General features: G+C 41.5%; 1 protein-coding gene across 2 annotated transcripts in view; it reads left to right on the top strand.

Annotated features, from left to right (window-relative positions):
* The window catches only part of sema3b (sema domain, immunoglobulin domain (Ig), short basic domain, secreted, (semaphorin) 3B), an 85637-nt gene that overhangs the window by 39724 nt on the left and 30398 nt on the right, over positions 1-15515 (top strand). The window contains exon 1 of one of the 2 annotated variants that reach the window (XM_059333377.1): positions 9154-9906. The exons of the other annotated variant lie outside the window; for it this stretch is intronic. The gene's annotated coding sequence lies outside the window, so the exon portion shown is untranslated. Of the gene's footprint in view, positions 1-9153; positions 9907-15515 lie in introns of those variants that run through there. 2 annotated transcript variants of the gene reach the window in all.

Raw genomic sequence — 15515 nt, 5'->3', positions numbered from 1 at the left:
GTTCAAACCTGCATAAATAAAAACAAGAACTTGGCTGATTTGGTGGCATGCAGGAAACTGATGTGTGTGTGGGCTTTTAAAAACTAAATTTGAGTGTACTGTCTGTGTGCGGGCTAAAGTTTAAAGCTTCTGTCTCTTAGTAGGTGATTTCCCAGGTTTTTGTCTTTCATCCGTCCTCACTGTGATCTGTCCTGAATTCTGTCTGTCAGAGCAGCAGTGTACCAGCCCAGGTTTGATTAAAGTGGAGCTCAGAATTACAGGGTTCCTGCTGCTCTTCTGCCTTGAAACCAGCCTCTGCTTGCATACTCTAATACTTATATTTCATATAGTCCAAATTTCGAAAAAAAGGTTTATACACTTCTTCTTGGTTTAAAGACTTTTTATTATTGTTTTTGCTCACATCATGGAGATGAAGACCATCAGTATCTTCCAGATTAGTCAGCTGGATATAATAGTGGTGGGAACTAGTGCTGCAATGTGCATTCTACCGAGAAATACTGCTTATTGCAAGTATGTGTGTGTGTGTGTGTGTGTGAGTGTGTAAGAAACAACGCCGGGGTAATGCAAGGTGCTGTAATCCACTCAGTGACCTTCAGAACCTACACATAGGTGTGTGTGTATGTGTGTGTGAAATGTGTCACTAAAGCTTATGCTTGAAGGTGGTCTTATCCGCCCGGTGACCCTCAGAGCCAGATGGTGTGTGACTGCGTGCCTGTGAGAGTGTGTGAGAGTGTGTGTCCCACCTCTGAGCCTCCTGGCACCACAGTCAGTCCCACCACCCACCCACCCACACATACTGCCCTCCTGACACACAGACCCCCCCCTCCCCTTTCACCCTCCATCCTTTCAGTTGGGTGTGAGCACATCAAAGTGAAACAAGGAGGATTACAGGTTCCTGTGCCTCTAGGGTTCCCAAGCAAGACCCTTCTCTCTCTCTAACTGTAACACTTGCTCTCTCTTTTTTCGTTGCTGCCACTCTCCACTGGGGCCCCCATAATCCCTGTGGTGTCAGGAGGTCAGGGCACCGTGTCATGGATGACCCGTCAGGGCGCATATAGTACAGCGGGATATGGGTAGCTAGCTAGACAACCAGCTCACTTTGATTTTTCCTCAGAGCTCCTGACAACCCAGAACACATTTGTTTCCAAAAGAACTTTGCAACAGACAGTGTTTTGCAGATTCACACTACACAAAGCTAGCTCAAAGTTCAATTCACACACATTAGAGAGAACAAACTCCGATAAAGTTACTGGGGGGATAGCAACTGTTAGCTATTTTGCTGAGTTGACTCTTGGTGAAATGCTCTCTGTGTGTATTTCAAGTGCTTTTATTATGAAAGGTAAGAACTGCCATTTGCGGTATGGGAGTCAAAAATAAGTGACATCTTGGTTTATTGCAATTGCCTCGTAAAAGTGAAGTTCATAGGAAACAAACTCTAATGGTGTCATTATTATATAGCCATTACATAGTGCAATCACTAGTAACTTATTCATAAGTTAAAGCAACAAAACTTGTTGACTGGCCCTTTAATGTTACAATGGCTTTTCTTTCCGCTTTCTTGCTGCCTTTTTTTCTCTTTTTCCAGGATATTTTATCTTTTTTGTTGAATTTCTGGCTGTGTGGACATGGAACCACCTGATTGTTAACACAACATGAAGCCCCAAATAACACCAAAATGGCTTTTTGTTCTACTCCATCTAAACTCAACTCCTGACCACTACTGTGCATGCTAATAAGGGAAAAGCTCTATCAAACACACACACACACACACACACACACACACACACACACACACAGCGTATATGTGTGTTTGTGCATGTGTAAAGTTAACATAGATGAGATTATGGTTCCAGCATGGATAGTTGCAGTGATGCTAATGATCCATTTAGTAGTGGTATTTGTTTTATGTTGGGTCAGTGTTAGATCACACAGAAAAAAAAATCATGGTATTTCATGCTGCTAATTTTACAGGCATGGCATCTAGGCCTGGGTATTTCTGCATCTGTTGAGCAAATGTTTATAATGCAACACTTGTAATGTTGGCAGGTGGCACGCCACTGCGATGTCAAACTAAATTTACTGCCCTGCTTTAAAATACATTCCGTTTGAATCAATTGTTCCTTACTTGCTTTTGAAGAATCAGCATGACTCTGCATCTGTCCAGCAGGATTCCTCATTGAGGTGCAGCAGCAATGTAATGTGCCCAGCTAAACTGAGAGATGTTGAGGCGTGCATACATACTCACAACTAAACAGGATAGAAGCATGTCTAAGAGAGCCAGTTTGGCCCAGAAAACTGGCAACCAAGTCCTTATCCACATCCAACCACATACTTATCCCTGAGATGGATTTGATAACTTTAGACTTGACTTCAAACAAGAATTGCAACTTTTCCTGGACTTTAACACCAGTGACTCGTAACTTCACTTGATACCTTACCCCAAGCCATGCTGTATGCTGTGAAGGTGCAATGTCAGCTATTTTTGTATGATTAAGTTGCATCAAGTTTGTGCATGTTTACAAAAATAGATCACAAAACAAATATTCACATACCTATGCAATCCCTGTCACATGTTACACCTGAAGCCTACGAAGAATAGTTAGAAGTGAACTCCAAGCCTTTATTGCAGACGATTTGGCTCCATGGACTCCAAATAAACAATGTACATATATGTCATAATCCATGCTCGGAGTATGGAGGTTTCCAACATGTGTCCACTAGTTTTTTCGCAGCTGTAAGTTCAGCCAACAATGCTCTTCTCATGTCCAGTGTCAAATCCAGTCACAAGTGACAAATCATTCAAAATAAGTGTAGTAGGAGAGCAGGGCAACCTGACCAACTTGGTAGATTAAAGGCAACCATCTTCCAAACTTTGGTCACTGGGGTACATCCCCAGAGTCATGACTTGTATTATATGTATACTATGTATTATATTGTATCTGTGTATTTTGGCATGTCTTAACTGTCTTAACTTAGAACTTGACTGCAAAGACTTCATTTTCCACTTCTGGTGTCAGTGCACCAAGCAAGACTTACTAAGCCATGTCTAAACCAACCTATCCCAAAATTCATTGCATGACGGCTACTTCGCCGTATGAGCTTTAGGGCAGAAAACTGGATGACACAATGATAAATTCTTTGTCTTCCTCACATTCAATGACAACTTCCTACAGAATGAACACTGCGTGCACTCCTACGCCACAGAGCAGAGGAGACGAGCTGGATACCAAAACACATCTTGGAATGTTGTAATGACATTCAAAGCCAATATTTTGCTCAGAGATTCTCTTCCAACAATAACACAGTGCTTCCACAGTGCTGTTAATAGGTGCAGTTTTTAAAGTCAATATGGAATCATTAACCTCAATGAAGCATGACCTCCCTACACTGAGGCCCTTGTATTTTCCCTTTATTCCAGGTGGGTTTTTTTTTAAAGTTTCCCTTCAAAAATGACTTATTGCTTCATTAATATTTGTATAATATGCCCTCAAAGTTTGGATACCTAATTCTAAATACCTGACCTATTCTGTGGCCCTTAGTCTGAGAAGAAAGCTTTCATTATGACTGTATATTTCTATTGAGCCCCAGAAGTAAGAGCTAGCTGAGTTTGTTGGCAGCTGACTGTGCAGCTCCTCGCTCAGGTTAGTGTTACTGCTGAGTACATTATCCTCTGGAATATGTAAGTGCTATAGAAGCATGTGTATAATGAAATAAACAGTGGTTTTTTTGGAGGACTGATGTAATGGTGCCAGTGGTGCCGGTGTATGATGCTGTACATTATACATACTGAGCGTTACATAACACACATGGTTAAGTTAATCATCTTATGAGACTAACGGTCTTTGGTTCTTTTCATGTCATATGTAGAAAAAAGAAACAATTTTCTTAAAGTATACACTAAGCTTGGATTATGTCAAGAATTATAGATTATATTTCTTTTGAGGTTCCTAACTCATAAAAATAATAAAAAAATGTATTTAAGTTTTATGTGAGAAGTCTAAAGTTATAAGCATTCATTTTTTCTGTGTTTGTTTAAAGATAATAGACTCCTTTTATGAACCATTTTGGTATTAAAAAATATCTACTCGAGAACATCCAGATCATTCTGGAGGGACTGAAATAAGTCTTAAATAAGTACAGTAATTACTTTTGTCATGTGAACATTCCTGCTTGTTTGATTACACAACGTAAAACAATCCCTCTATGAAAGCTCTGATCAATGGAAATCAACCTAACCCTATGTAATTTAACATTTTGGTTTAGGTATTCGGTATAGATAATATTGTGTTCCACAAATGTATTTAACAATGTGAGGTAAATATAAAAGTAACATCCCAAGCTAATCACTCAAACCGATTTCTCGGTGAGCAATCATCATACACACCAGCCAAGCGACCTAATTTTGGTTTATGACTCTTCTCAACTTCTGACAGTAAAAGACATTTTCAAAGCTGCAACGGTAGCAACGGAATAGCATTAGAGTCTATTACATAAGCAAAAGTTGAACTAACTTTGCTTTCGATTGGCCAGTGAGCTTAGTCCTGGAAGAAGCCAACAAGTTCTCACATAAATGGCACAGGAGGTCGTGTGTCACTATCACAAATTACGGCAAGTAGGTACGTATCACAGCTCTCGTTTCATGGCACATTTGTACATATTTTGTATATATATATATATATATATATATATTTGTATTTGTACAACGGCGCATTCTAAAAATAGCACACACGTAAGGTCTGTGGTTGTTAAAAAGGCTGCAGTTTCTGTGGATTTATGTTGTAAATCCAGAGACCTTAGGTTTAGGGCAAAACATTTCTGGTAAGGTGTTATAAAAGACAGTTTATAAATGCCAGAAATTAAGTAGTTACAAGGGTCACGTGTCTTCCACAAGTTACGTAAAAAAACGTAAGTTACGTTCATAAACGTGATTCACGTAACTTAAGTTAAATATGGTTTGCTTTTATTTTCACACGGGACACAAACCCCACTCTCCTGGTTGAAAGTCTGCCATTTGTTTGACCCATTCACCACCCTTGCTTCCAACTGGATGCAGGAATCCACCTTTTAAACTTGGCTCGGCTGTCAATCACAGATACGTCAGCAAGATGACGGCTGACAGTGGACGGTGAACTACGGAGACAGTTTTTCGCTGCCTGTACACACGACCTTTATTGGCGTTTTTGACGAGAGGCTGAACAAGCATGCAGGGGAAACGGTAAAGATGCAGACAGGGATGGACTGCTGTTAAAAACGTTCTTGCTTTTTGATGATGGTCCACTGGCCCACCAGAATTTGTCTCAGAGTGCTAGATGCAGAGCAAAGTAAGAACAAACTATGATGTAGAAGACATGCTGGTCAAATGCACAGCTTGACAAAAGCTTGACAATGGTGTTCGTCCTGCTTTTCACACTGATTGGATCTAATTGCTTTAACCAATAAACTACTTTTTGTTATGTCATGATGCCAGACGAATCAGTCAGAATTAGTTGAGTTGGTAAGTTCAAAGGTCTGGATCCAGGCAAAGTCACCATTTCAACATAGCTGAAACATAGTTACTCATTTTATTGTAGGCCAGCTACAAACACAGTCAGATAAATATCAGATTTCCACTTTTATCTTTTCAGTTCTATATATAGCTTTGAAATACTTTATTTGAATAAGACCACAGGGGGAGACTCCGACGTGGGAGATGCCAGCCTGATTGGGGTCCCACCGCAATCTAAAGATCATTTTGGGTCATTGACTTGCAATAAAACAAAGATTCACTAAGACGCTATTAGGAAACTGAGCCCTCATCTGTTTCAAAAGCACAGAGGCTTTAGCTGAGACAAAAGCTTTTGTCAGGATCACAGCGCTCACTCTGCACTCTGTAGAGACATCAGACTGGTTTATGACAGACAGGTCAGCAGGGGGCGGGCAGTGAGCTGAAAACATACTGCACAAGCACACACACAAACACATACACCAATAGCTTTAATTGTACCCATTCCAATGTGCGTGAAAGAGTTTAAAGCACTGAAGGCAAGTGTGCATTGTGTGTAGAAATGCAGGCGAATGTGGAGACAACTCACACACACACACACACATGCTGCAGTGAACCCCTAATGTGAGACCCATGACCTCTCTGTATTTATGGGAACCCTACCCTGGTGAGAGTGTGTGTGTGTGTGTGTGTGTGTGTGTGTGTGTGTGTGTGTGTGTGTGTGTGTGTATGTGTGTGTGTGTGTGTGTGTGTGTGTGTGTCAGGGTTGCCAGGCACAGCACCGCACCTGCTAATGGAATGAATACTAAAGGAGTGGGGCAACTATGGGAAAGATGGAAACAACAGTGTAATTGTGAGTGTAATGGTAGAAAAAGCACTGTACAACAAATGGGACTTGGGCCTAAAATACAAAGAAAATATAAATCCGTCCACAAATGTGGTTTTATTATGTTTATGTCCCCTAAACTGTCTGATTTTCACTATACTGTCCAGATCATGTACAAAGTTTATCACTAGTGAGTTGCGTTCACAGTCCTGTATTGAAAGTGGAGATGCGTTGTCACTTCCGTTAATTCTGAGGTTCAAACATATGCAGGACAAACAAGAATACAGTACAGGGACTAAAAACACTCTGTAACTCCATAGCAGACATTACTGTATGTTCACAACCACGGATGTTGTGTCAGCTACTGCTACTAACAAGCTAACACAATAGCAAACAACATAAGGATGCTAATTACACTTAAAATTCTGATGCGTCTACTAGTTGCTGATTTTGCTGTACAGCAGAAACTCAATGTGAGTGAAGGGCTCAAACATGTATGGCTGAACATGTCCAATGTTTCCAGTTCCAGTTTGCCGATCAAACTGCGGCATCCTCGCACTGCTCTTTGTCCGGTCAACCTAGTGCGAGCAGTGTCGGTGGTTGTTGGGTTGGAGGCCAGATCCCAAATTTCAATGAGGGAGAAAAAGTAATAGCAGTGGGGGTTTCTTACCTTAAAATGCTTTCAGAGGGGGTCTACTTGTGCCTGCATGATCATTTGAGTGTTGAAATTGGGCTACAGTTCAACAGTTATTTTGTCTATCCACAATATTGAAACTTCACCCAGTCAGTGTTAGGAACATACAGATAATATCAGCAGAAAGTCAGGGAGTGGTCAATGCTGCAGGAGTTTTTCGATAATTTCAATGGATCCTTTGATACGTTTTTTTCCTCGTGAAAACTTATCATCAAAGGAAGACATTGTTGCTGACTGTACTGACAATGACCACAAGGTTGTCTGTAAAAACAGAGAAGTCTACAGTAAGTGTTGGATATGCTCAAAATCTTTTGGCTGAAATATCAGAGTAAGTCCAACAACACGTTAATTATTAGAGGTAAAAACTAAGCTAAATATCAAGATGTATGATGATATAAATGGTGCAAACTCTGCTATTACATGTGTTCAGAGCCTGGCTGTTATGAATAGCTGACCCTCACTTCAACTTTTATATGTGCAGAGGATGATGTAAACCCCCATATGATATAAATGTGGTCCAATTACCCTCTTACTGTATTTACAGTAGCTTATCAGCCTACATGCTGTCCACACCAGCATAGAGTCATCCTGTGTCTGGAAATCTCTCTATGTCTGTTTGTGTTTGCAGTGATCTTTATCCAAACTGCTCTGTTATCAGGATACATCAATATACTGTATTTGAAGGCTGTTCTAAAGTTTTTTTGAGGAGAGTCATGTGTAAAGGTTCAATCCAAGCCTCAAGTCAAGTTACGCCCCAAATTTCAAGCCTTATTTTGGTGACTTGTGACAGGGATCTTGGTTCATCCCATGTCACACAAAGTTCCAGAATATTGCCAAAAAAAGTTTGTGTTGGGTGATAATATTTTCTGGTCCGGTGCCATTAAACCATTGCAGAAGAATATGGTGGGCGCTGTAAAACAAGGAAGAAAATATCATGGAATTTAGGCATTTTTTGATTATTGTAATATATTCAATTGAGGACTCAGGGTGTTCATTAGCTTTGGGTTGTAATGTGGAGACAACATGTATGTTACAATGAAGACATTTTGTACTTTATTGTTGAAAGTGTTTAAACAACATGTTCATTCCGTAAAATAACTCAAATATTGCTTCATCTAAATCTGTTATCAGGGTTATTTCTAATAAATTACTTTTTCTACAGGTTCAGGACATTCAATGCGGGCCACTTTTACTAAGCAGTCCTGCACAAAACCACATAATAAGCTAGTGTTAAACCTTCATTTTCAAATTTGTGAAGACTGACTGTTAGGGCAGAGAAGACTCCTTGTTCAACTGTACATTTGTGCTCATCACCCATTTGTCGGATTTGTGATCGATCTCACAGGGACATTTCACATAAAATTCTTTGTGCACTGAATTCACCTAATTGTGTGTTAGACAGAGCAGTTTATGTGTCCACCAAGCTCTGATCATTAAAAGAGTTGGTCCATTTTCTTCTTATCCAAACAATGTTTGATTTTTTCCATGGTGGCTTATTTGATCTCTCTTCCACATGCAACCAACAGCCTTAACAAGTTGCCATTCTTAACCGCTTTAAAGGGGGCGAAGTTTGACGCACTAGCCGAATATTGAATTAAAATCGGCTATTATAAGAAAAAGTATTGAAATAGAGTATGGATGATGCATTTCATGTCATGTTCGAGGGCTGCACAAAATGTGTCTGAGGGCTGCAAATTGAGTCCACACTTTGAGCAACGATGCTCTAAATGGACTAAAACTAACACAAAGTTTTCATCCAGGACCAGTGTTTTGGTTAATATTCAAGGACAACACCACATTTCTCTCACAATACTCAGCTTTCAACCCAAAATCACACAGTGACTTGAGGCCAAGTCACAAGTCTGTATTATGGGTCTGTATTATGGGTTATGAGTCTCTGCTGCTGTATTGAGGTTTTATCACTGAGGAAAAGTTTTACCCGGGTACCAATGCAAATATACAGTAGCACACATGCATACACACACATTGAGAACAACACAGTGCATGTCCCTGCCCCTTTCCACTCCCCTCCTCTCACCTCCCACCTTCTCCTCCTCCTCCCTTCAACCCCTCCCTCCCTCCCTCTCTCTCTCTTTCTCTCTCCCCTCTTGAATTAAGTCCATTATTCCTGCCTGCTCTCCCTCTGAGCACTTCTACTCCGCTCGGCTCCTGTGAAAACTGTGCATGTGTGCGAGAGAACTCCTCGCGTGTGTGTGTTAAGAGTTTTATGTGTGTGCATAGGGGTTGTGTGTTTTTCTAAGTGGAGCTGGAGTGCAGCCGTTCATCAGTGGAGCTGACTGCAGACAGGGGAATACTCAGATCTCACTGCGCTGCTTTTTAACTCACACACCGGCTGCTTTTGGGACTTTTTTTTTTAAGACTCACTGGACTTTTCGCACCAAAGTGGGACTCTGCCGCTGCTCTTTTTATGCCCTCCAGGCACCATTCCCATCACTGGAATTACTAAAGTTTTTTTCACTGCTTTCTGAAATAATTCTAAACACATTTTTTAAACCAAAATTTGGTAGGATTTCAACCTGCGTCACACTCAAATTTTTAAGATTCACCTCCACTTTTCTGCACATTGAATTTAAACATGCACAAGCCTGAGAATGGCTGCTTTGCAAGCACATAGCAAGAGCTCAGTAAGTGTGTGTAGGTGTGTATACAGCACTCTCTATACTGTGAGTGTATAATCAAGTGGGTTTGTCTCTTATGGGCATGTTTGTTTTGTTTTTTATTGCAATGGAAAGACTATGAGAGGTCAAACAGTAAAAAGCAGTGCAGTAACGATGGAAACTGTCAGTGCTGTCAGAGGCATGTTGGGCTCAGGTGGACGCTGATCCCGACTCGGAATGTTCTGAACTCTTTTGGAATTTGGTTCCCCTGGATACGGATGGACAGGTGAGTTCATTTTAAGTTCGGCCCAGGCGGTAGTGTTTAGGGTCACTGCATATCCCTCATCATCATTTCAGTTTAGAATTAAGATAATGGTACCGTTTTGTGGTATGCACTTAAATGACATACTTGTGTCAATGTGTATTCCAAAAACATTCAATCACATGGGCTGTAGAAAGAGGAAATCCTGATGGGGAAAAAACATTTTTACAAGGCCTGCTGTACGTGTGACCTGTGACAATTTATTCCCAAGGCATTACAAAATATATGTTTTACAAATCACGCTGATCCCATGTGCTCTTCTGCTCTGTAGTTTCATTTAGGAGAGTAGAGTGAGTTGTCTTCCCTGGGAGAGCTATTTGGAGCAGCTCCAGTCAGGAGACCAGAGGCTGCTCTGTAAGGTCCTGACTTACCGCTGCTCCTGGGTTTAACGCGGCCAAATGGCCGGCGACCAGCTACCAGCGGGCTGCCCTCGCCTTAGCGGCTCCTTCATTGTCTCTTTTTTCTGAGCTTGTTATCCCAGACGAGAGGTTTAAGCCTTCTTGTGACCACAGCGAGGCACTTCTCCAACAGCACTTTGTCTTCGTTGTAATGTATCAGGCTGTGCAGGCTCGACTGAATGATTAGAGTAGAGAGATATCAATAATCACAAGTAAGACAGCTCAGGTTTGGCAAGGTGCGCCACTTTTTGCATTTTGGACGCCAGCCAAGCAGGTTTAGTTGACTCTACTTTTCCTATTCAAACTTTGACTGGTGAGAATGATTTAGCCAAACTGAACACATACAAGCCACAGGTTTGCAGGCTGGGAATCTTTCCATTAATGATGCTTGGCCAGTTGGCTCGGTACCAGCGACCAGCAGAGCGTCGTAGCCTCCCCGGCTCCTTCATTCACTCCGTGTCTTTCAGAACAACTAAGCTCTCTCACCCCAGATCGTCTCGCTTTTTCTTCCTCACTTTGTTTTTTCAGCTTAAATCCTATAAAGACTGGTAGCTTTTGGCTTAAAGCTGCTTCACTTTGATGGTTGTGTGTGTGTGAAACTTTAGCATTTAGTCCTGTAACTAGGTTTAACCCAAGACCTTACATCTAAGCCCAAGTACACTTTCCTGATCCTTCATGTGACTGAGCTTTTTGCTTTGCGTGTGCCTGCAAATCACTGTAAAGGCTTGTTTCAGCCTCACTTTCACCTTCCCTCTTAGCTTGTATTACTCCTACAACACAACAGTGTCATCCTGCACTTTCTTTTTAGTTTGCAGGTGGTCTGCCTTTATCAAACTTTTTAAAAAAAGTACTAAAAGTAGTAAAAGTAGTAAAAGTACTGCAGTTATGCAGAAGTAAAATTATTTCATGGCTCAAACCAATGACATTGTCACAGCCATGCTGATGTAAAAGTCCTTTTTTTGTGCACCCATGCTGCAGAATCATTCTGCCTCAGCTCCCTCTAGAAATCGTTCACATGCGTGCAGCCACCCCGCTCTGCATCACCTGTTCTTCCTCTCCTCCTTCTCTCTCAAGGCTTTTTGCTCACATGTGCTTTTTTCCTGGAATGAAGCAATCACACCCGCAAGCCAAGCAGATGTTTATCTGATCTGAATCAAAAACACCACAACACTTTAAATGGTGCGACTGCAGAGGGACATGCTTTAACATCTAAGGTGGGAATGTAGTTTGGAGGTCCAACTTTTAGCATGCTCGCTACACTTGTACTGCAGTACTCGTGAAGACACTCAGTCCCTGGATTCTTTCCACCAACCCTCACCATCACAATGCCAAACACCAACCCTTCTTTACTTGGGTCCGACCTCAACCCAAAAACCAACTCTTCACACCAAGATAAATGGTTAAAGTTGGGTGGTTCAAATCAAAAATTGTCCCCAGATGGAGGTTAGTCTCAACAGTGTGATGAATACATAGCATGCACGCACGCACCATTACTCCTCTGATATATTTTGAGCACTTTTTATGACACGTATATCAGATTTATGGCAAATGTATGAACTTGATTCAAATAGCAGTAAAATGCCAGAATAAAAACTGCTAGTGGCAGGAAACATGTGCATGCGATTGTGATTCATTTCAGATGTGTTTTATTAGCATCAAAATGAGCCAGTTTTTTTAAACTCATAATTTAACTCTTTGTTATGTGTTGAACAGGATAAAACAACAGATACTTTTCAACATTATTCTGAAATGTTATTGCTTTCAGCTGATTAACCACACTGTGGCCAGCTCCCTCTGACTCATGCCTCCTCTACTCTCTCCTGTTTCCTCCTTATCACTTTCCTTTTATTTTCTCTCTTTTTCAACTCATTTCTTTTAAAAAAGCTCTTTCATTAGCAGGCGTGAAACTTAAGACAGTATACATATGATAAATAATAACCAACAGCAGTGGCGGTTCTTGACCAATTTTACTGTAGGGCCAAGGAGGGGCCAGTGTTTAATCAGAGGGGCACATTAAAAAACGGCAAAGAAGATATTTAAGCATTCAAAATCCTTTATTTTAGCTTATTTAAAAATCTAATTTAAGTATATATGGAAGATATAACACAGTGATTGAAACAATGAGACTTACCAACAATAACAAATATTTTTGTACGACAATGACATTTGTCATTTTTGTACACAATTACCTTTTTTATTTTGAAAGTGCAGTACAGTGAGAATTTATCTTTTTTAGAGACACAAGCTTTTATTGCACAAATAAACTATTATATGTACATGTTCTGGGTTCCTTTGGTGTATAATTAGATATTATTTGAACAAAACATAGATAAGAATTGTTCCATCGTTCATTGTTATAAATCGATCATTTTATTATTAATTTGTCACATGTGCCACAGCAGGGGCCAAGGGCTTCTTCACAGGGGCGGTGGCCCCTGTAGGCCCCTGTGTAGAACTGCAACTGACCAACAGAGATCGAGTTCCGAGTCAATTTGAATCAACAGCTGACTGAAAGAATAAAATAAGAAAAAGTTTACATCTTTTTACACAGATTTTTGTTTCATTGTTTCACAAAAACATTATGTGAAACACCCAATGCCCTTCTTCTATTCGTTGCCCTGTGCTTAAAGTTGACTCTTGGAGCCTCCTTTCACACACACATTATTATTCCATGGCTATAGTCTACTTTCCCTGGATTAAACATCCATTAAAACATTAATGCTTATATTCTATAATGAATAACTGAACTGTTTTGCTCATTTTGCTCTGTAAATCTAACAGCCCTCCCTCCTTCTCACCCTCTTCTCCCCTCCATCAATCCATCCCTCCTTCCTTTCATTTCTCCATCACAGCGAGGCTCAGACTTGTTGGTCACAGGCCAGGGAAACTCTTTTCTCTCTGCAGGCGAAACAATTGGCTCCTTTCTCTTCGTCACCTCTCGCCTCGCTCCTTTTTCTCCTCCATCCCTCCCTCCCTCCGCCGTATCCTCCATCGTATTCTCTGTTTTTTCTGTGGGACATGCAGGCCTGAAGTGCTGTAACGTCTGTATATTGCTCTGCCTCTTCTCCTTACTGTCTCTCAGCTCTTCCTTTCCTTCCAATTTCTCTCTTCTCCCTTTCCTAATAATCTTCCTTTCCTCTCTCCTCCACTTACTGCTCCATCCACATCTTTTTCCCCCATCTTCCCCCATCTTCCCCTGTCTTTTTATCCACCTTCTTCTCTCCTTTCCCCTCTTCTTCTTCTTTTGTTTTCTCCTGTTATCTCACATCACCACCCTTAAAACCGCCTCCCCCTTCTCCCCCCCATCTCATTTTAGCTTCTTTTTCACCAAGTGCCCTTCATAGTCCTCCTTGCCCTCTAATCATACCTCCTCTCTATCTTCTAATAGCTTTATTCTCCATCCTTTCTCTCCTCGCCTCCTTTAGTACCTCCTTCTGTCTGTTCCTCTGTATTAGCCCCTCTGTGTCTCTCCATCTCCTCTTCTGTAACCTGTGGTATTGGAGGGCTACAGGTTAAACTGCTGATATCCATTCATTCATTATTGTGTGCTGTACTTTAGGATTACACTCTAACCTCGGTATGAAAAGCCCGTCTCACCCTGGAGGCTGGCTGCTTTGTCTGCCTGTGTCTATTTAGGCTGGTTTTTGACAGGACGGCTTGCCCCCCCTCCTCCCTTACTCTCTAAAGAATCTCTCTCTGTCTTTCTCTTTATTTTTAATCCACTCCCTCTTGGCATGCCGCTGCTCCATGTCTATTGAAGCTGAACTGAATGCAAGTGTCAGCGGGCCCAATGGCTTTTTTATTAAGATGCATTATGGAGCATGCAAAGAGTTTGTGTATTTGTGTGTGTGTGTGTGTGTGTGTGTGTGTGTGTGTGTGTGTGTGTGTGTGTGTGTTTGCAGAGCTAAGTGCTGAGAAGCAGGAGTTTGTATGTGAGTTTATATACATATATACGTATATATTCTCCTGCACATACATGTGTGTGAGAGTGTGTGTGTGCCAGCTCAGGGCTCTGGGATGAGGCGAGGATGTGCGAGGAACAATATTGCTCCCTTAGATTCATGATGCAAGATTTGGACGACATACACACACATGCTGAGAAACACACTCACACAGCTCAGGGAGACTCAGAGGAACAATGGGACCGGCCGTTCCTTTTATAGCATCCGACAGGAGTGTAAGGGCTCCGCTGCTGCCCTTGTCACTCCCAGGGACTGTGACGTGAAATGTATGTGTGTGTGTTTCGGTGTGTGTGTCACAGAGCTGCAGCTGACGAGAGCGCTGAGGTCCTTCTCTTTGAAATACTGCAGCGTCTTTGCAGCTCAGTGCAGAACCTTGAGCACACAAACAGTCTCACCATCTTTCATTCCACCTCACACACACACACACACACACACACACACACACACTTTTTTAACAATTTCCCACACATAATGACTTCCTTGACATTGGCTGGAAGATATTTTAAGTTTTCTGTTTCTCACCTGAACGCAGCAGGCCACAGCTATAAATGTATCCCAGATAATTCACACCTCACAACGCCTCTTTGTGCACTACTGAAACAGCGAGTTGTGGCAAAAGATGGCAGGTTGTGTGCTGTTCAAAGCTTGTATGTGTGCTTTTGTCCATTCACGTGTGTGTATCCGTGTGTGTTTACATACTGCAGGGTATGTACGTGTTTATGTTCCTGCTCAGCTCTGTCCTGTTGTGTTGTGTCCTGGGAGCCGTAAGCTTATGAGAGCTCTCCTGTCTCCACGCCTCAGTAGCTCCATTATTCATAAAACTCTGTGCCAACAGCCTTGACGGGTCTGTCTGTGCGTGAGTGTGTAGAGTGTGTGTGTTCATTCTCATCTTTGTGTATTATGGCATCCACATGTGTGCTGAAAAGTGATAACCGCAGTTTTAAGCAGTAGATGCACCAGAAATTTAGAAATGAATGTGATGTCCCAACTTAAAACATGTGGTGGTAGTCATGTCTTGTAAAGCAGAGCTGTGAAGCAGGCCGCCTCTGGAACCACATTATTCAGCTGCCAGAGGAAACAGAAACAGTTATTCATAGTCAAAAAGTCATTGCAATATTTTGTCTTTCAGATTTACCTTTAGTTTCAGGAATCATTTGTAACATCATCATGGCAAACACAGCTGTTAAAGATCCATAAGGACCAATGGAAGGTC

This window comes from Centropristis striata, chromosome 5 (assembly GCF_030273125.1).
Source record: "Centropristis striata isolate RG_2023a ecotype Rhode Island chromosome 5, C.striata_1.0, whole genome shotgun sequence".
Classification (NCBI taxonomy): Eukaryota; Metazoa; Chordata; class Actinopteri; order Perciformes; family Serranidae; genus Centropristis; species Centropristis striata.
This window is presented reverse-complemented; position numbering and strand designations above follow the sequence as displayed.